The 5,000-nt window shown below is 58.2% G+C and overlaps 2 non-coding genes across 2 annotated transcripts; both read left to right on the forward strand.

The window, feature by feature from the left end:
- The first annotated feature begins 442 nt into the window (after window positions 1–442).
- Window positions 443–2,257, forward strand: LOC142796094 (small subunit ribosomal RNA). Its single transcript, XR_012893544.1, has one exon. It is a non-coding gene; the product is annotated as a small subunit ribosomal RNA (ribosomal RNA).
- Window positions 2,258–3,976: 1,719 nt separating this feature from the next.
- On the forward strand, window positions 3,977–4,129 carry LOC142796092 (5.8S ribosomal RNA). Its single transcript, XR_012893542.1, has one exon. It is a non-coding gene; the product is annotated as a 5.8S ribosomal RNA (ribosomal RNA).
- Window positions 4,130–5,000: the final 871 nt, after the last annotated feature.

Below are 5,000 nucleotides of genomic sequence, written 5' to 3' on the forward strand. Positions count from 1 at the left end.
GCAGTCGTCTGCAGCCTCATCCGCTTGATGCGTTAGGGGCTGGTTGTCGGACGGTGCCGTTTTACCACGATATCGAGGTGTGTTCCGTGTCGTCCTCGGGCGATTCAGATGCGAAAGCGCCGAAGACGCGGGCGTGACCCGTCGTCTGGCGGCTTTGCAGTCTCGGCTCCGTTGCTAGTTCCGGCCGGTCCACCGACAGTGCAGCGGGCTTGGGCAACCCGCACGGCGCGACCGAGTCGATGCAACGAAAAAGAGCGAGCATGAACGTGCTTCTTGCCGCACGGCTCCCACTCGTCTTTCGGGAAGGTTGTGCCGTAGCGAGCTCGAACGCCGTCATCTCGGAGTGCAAAATAAGCGTGTTGGGGCGCCTGAAGGTGGCCTCCGCCGCACACAGACTGCGTCCGGCCCGCCGAAGGCGAGGACGGACGCGCAGTCGAACGATTACCTGGTTGATCCTGCCAGTAATCATATGCTTGTCTCAAAGATTAAGCCATGCATGTCTAAGTACATGCCGAAATAAGGCGAAACCGCGAATGGCTCATTAAATCAGTTATGGTTCCTTAGATCGTTTCTTCCTACTTGGATAACTGTGGCAATTCTAGAGCTAATACATGCAGTGAGCCTGGAGCCCTTTGGGTAACGGGTGCTTTTATTAGACCAAGATCGATCGGGTTTCGGCCCGTATTGTGTGGTGACTCTGGATAACTTTGTGCTGATCGCATGGCCACGAGCCGGCGACGTTTCTTTCAAGTGTCTGCCTTATCAACTTTCGATGGTAGGTTACTTGCTTACCATGGTTGTTACGGGTAACGGAGAATCAGGGTTCGATTCCGGAGAGGGAGCCTGAGAAACGGCTACCACATCCAAGGAAGGCAGCAGGCGCGCAAATTACCCACTCCCGGCACGGGGAGGTAGTGACGAAAAATAACAATACGGGACTCTTTTGAGGCCCCGTAATTGAAATGAGTACACTCTAAATCCTTTAACGAGGATCAATTGGAGGGCAAGTCTGGTGCCAGCAGCCGCGGTAATTCCAGCTCCAATAGCGTATACTAAAGCTGCTGCGGTTAAAAAGCTCGTAGTTGGATCTCAGTTCCAGACGAGTAGTGCATCTACCCGATGCGACGGCTCGGACTGAACATCATGCCGGTTCTTTCTTGGTGCACTTCATTGTGTGCCTCGAGATGGCCGGTGCTTTTACTTTGAAAAAATTAGAGTGCTCAACGCAGGCGAGTCGCCTGAATAAACTTGCATGGAATAATAGAACAAGACCTCGTTTCTGTTCTGTTGGTTTTTGGAATACGAGGTAATGATTAAGAGGGACGGACGGGGGCATTCGTATTGCGGCGCTAGAGGTGAAATTCTTGGACCGTCGCAAGACGAACTACTGCGAAAGCATTTGCCAAGAATGTTTTCATTGATCAAGAACGAAAGTCAGAGGTTCGAAGGCGATCAGATACCGCCCTAGTTCTGACCATAAACGATGCCAACCAGCGATCCGCCTGAGTTACTCAAATGACTCGGCGGGCAGCTTCCGGGAAACCAAAGTATTTGGGTTCCGGGGGAAGTATGGTTGCAAAGCTGAAACTTAAAGGAATTGACGGAAGGGCACCACCAGGAGTGGAGCCTGCGGCTTAATTTGACTCAACACGGGAAAACTTACCCGGCCCGGACACTGGGAGGATTGACAGATTGAGAGCTCTTTCTTGATTCGGTGGATGGTGGTGCATGGCCGTTCTTAGTTGGTGGAGCGATTTGTCTGGTTAATTCCGATAACGAACGAGACTCTAGCCTATTAAATAGGTGCGGGGTTCCCAGCACCTTACAACCTTCTTAGAGGGACAAGCGGCTCCTAGCCGCACGAAACAGAGCAATAACAGGTCTGTGATGCCCTTAGATGTCCGGGGCCGCACGCGCGCTACACTGAAGGAAGCAGCGTGTCTTTATCCCTGTCTGAAAAGACTGGGTAACCCGTGGAACTTCTTTCGTGATTGGGATAGGGGCTTGCAATTGTTCCCCTTGAACGAGGAATTCCCAGTAAGCGCGAGTCATAAGCTCGCGTTGATTACGTCCCTGCCCTTTGTACACACCGCCCGTCGCTACTACCGATTGAATGATTTAGTGAGGTCTTCGGACCGATGTCCGGCGCGGCCTTTCGGTTGCGCCGGTCTGTTGGAAAGATGACCAAACTTGATCATTTAGAGGAAGTAAAAGTCGTAACAAGGTTTCCGTAGGTGAACCTGCGGAAGGATCATTAACGGATTGTGAAGGGTGAGCGCCTCAGCTGCGTCTGCGCCCGACACTTTCTGCCGCTGACCCCGTTTGGACGCGGGGTCGGCTTTTCCCCACGGGGCTGCCTGAATGTGGAGCGGCACCCCGTGACAAATTGTTGCGCCCAGCGGACGCCAACACCGCGACCTTGGACGGTCGGCCAGGTGGCGGACGCGGGTACAAACGGCGCAACGCACTCATAGGTCGGCTTTCGACCCGCCACTGCACCGTGGCTCGAAGCGCTCGAAATGCGCGACCCGACCGCTGCGGGACCGCCTAGTACTGTAAACAGGAGCGGCGGAGCGCGAACGGCGAGTCGTGGTTACGTCGGTAGAAGGCGAGGCTGCGCGTTCCCGAAACGCCAGCCGAGTGCCCTCCCGACCGTTCGAGCGTGCAAGAACGAGACCCGACAATCGCGCGGCGACTGCCAAGTACGAGAGGAACGGCACAAGCGTCGGCGGTCGGTCAAGGAACTGGCGATGTGACGGGTCCGCTGTGCACCAGTGCATACCGTCCCGCCGTCCGCGGCAAGCGCCTCCGCGTCCTCGGGTGACGGAGGCTGCCGGTCGGTTCTTGCAGGCGAGGGATCTCGCTGGCACCGGTTCGCGTTGACGCGCGGCCGGTCATGGCACGGCGATGCGACGGCCGAGGTGCGCAGTACTCGATGGAGGAACCGCACGCTCCGATGACCGTCCCGCCCTCCGCGGCGTATGCGTACCGACCGTAATGGTTGCAGCAGCGCCGGCCGGCTTTTGAATTCGCCACACGAAACACGGTGCGAGATCGCGGTTAGGGGAGCGTCGACGTTGCCAGGCGTTTTGCTTGCTGCCGAGGGAAAGGCGGCACGGCCACGTCGCGCTCGTCGCGATTAGCGGGTCTGCGCGCTTTGGGAAGGTGCCGCAACGACTTGCCGAAAGAGGAAGCACGGAAGAACGAGGGACTTGGACGTCCCGACAATTGAACGCACTTGCGGCCAGGCCCTTGCTGGCTTCGTTCTTCCGCCTCGAGTAGGCTCGTACGCGGCTCCGGCGCCGAAAGTGGTCCTTGGCACCGACTTCGGTGGACGTGGGAAGTGCCGCGCAAGTACGGCGCGCCTGGCTCCACCTGTTGGCTAAAGTAGGCAGCCGGATCGGCATTTTGGTGTGCGGTGGCAAACCGTGGATGCGAAAAAAGCTTGTGCGATTTCGTGGAACAAAAAGCGGGGGTCCCCCTTTTTATGCGGAGGAGACCGACCCGCCTGCCGTGGTGAACCGCGACGCCACGGTAAAAACGGGAGAGGCTTGTCGATGGGACCGTGCATCCCGCGCTCCACGGAGGCCGGGAGGCGGCCGCCCGAGGAAATGTGTAGCCGTCGAGGCCCGCATCTGCGTGCACTCTTATCCAAATGGGTGTACCGCAGGCATTTTCTGGTTAGGCGGGCCAATGAGAGCGAGCACACAACGATACCTACGGGTCCGGCTTGGAGAACCGGCTTCGACGCCTCCCGAGTATTTATAGAGGGGTGGACCACGAAAGCACTCGCAAGTAGCGAAAGCGAAACGCCGTCCGAAACACACCGTTTGCTCGATTTGCGGCAGCCGAAAAAGGCGCGGCAGAGTTTTGGAGTCCAAGCGTGCGCTGAAAAGCGCCCTTCTTGGCCACTGTTTGGCCGAGTGCCAGAAACGTTTGGTTTTGACTGTACGGAATTGAACAAACACTTTTTCACGACTCTAAGCGGTGGATCACTCGGTTCTCGGGTCGATGAAGAACGCAGCCAGCTGCGAGACTTGGTGTGAATTGCAGGACACACTGAGCACTGATTCTTTGAACGCACATTGCGGCCTTGGGTCTTCCCTTGGCTTCGTCTGTCTGAGGGTCGGATCACATATCAAGAGAGCCTTCGGCGCACAAGGGAACGTGAGCCGTCGACTCGTTTTGACCGCGTCGGCAACACGGACAGCACGCTGAACACCTCACAGCGAGCGCCAACAGCGGCCACTCAAGGGCGAGACGGTGGCGACCGTCGTGCCAGAGCCCAACCGAAACGGGGGCGACCGACTGCATTGAGGATGTGGCACCTCGTTGAGACCGCCGCAGGACTTCGAGTCGGAAGGAAGCCTGCAGGGAAAGTGCGGTCGAGGTTGCGTACTCCTCTCTGCGACCGGGCGCGCAAGAGCTGCGAGAGCCACGGACGCGCAACTTTAACGCACGGTAAACACGAGGAGCGAAAGCCGGCCAGCAAAGCTTCTCCAGCCGTGCGCAAAGTGCGCGAGATCGCAGCCTTGCGTTGCGCTTGTTGCCCTCGAAGTAAGCAGGGTGTCCCGTAGACCGGGCGCTCGAACACGCTGCGGGGCCGTGCCTCCTCCAGGCTTTGCCGCGCGAACAGGGAACGTTCGCGCGCAAAGCGCAGGGAGGTGAGGAGGCTGCGCCCGACGTTTGCGGTTCGCTGCGTACGCGGTTGATGCGGAGAGCACGGCGCGACGACTTGCCGCGAAGCGGAAAAAGTCTCCCGCACGAGTTGGCGAAACGTTGGCGAAGCTTAAGGCGTTCTCGTCGTAGTCCGCCGTCGGTCTAAGTGCTTCGCAGTTCCCGTCCCGTTCAAAAAACTGGGCCACTCCAGTTGGGGCGGGGGCGACGCTACACGAGACGATGCCTCTCGCCAGGCTGCGTGGCTGCCCTTGCGGCGGCGGCGACTGGCCTCGGCGGTGTTTGGGCTTTCGACACGGTCGTTTATCACGCAACTGCTCGGA

Source organism: Rhipicephalus microplus, unplaced genomic scaffold (genome assembly GCF_043290135.1).
Source record: "Rhipicephalus microplus isolate Deutch F79 unplaced genomic scaffold, USDA_Rmic scaffold_1095, whole genome shotgun sequence".
Lineage (NCBI taxonomy): Eukaryota > Metazoa > Arthropoda > Arachnida > Ixodida > Ixodidae > Rhipicephalus > Rhipicephalus microplus.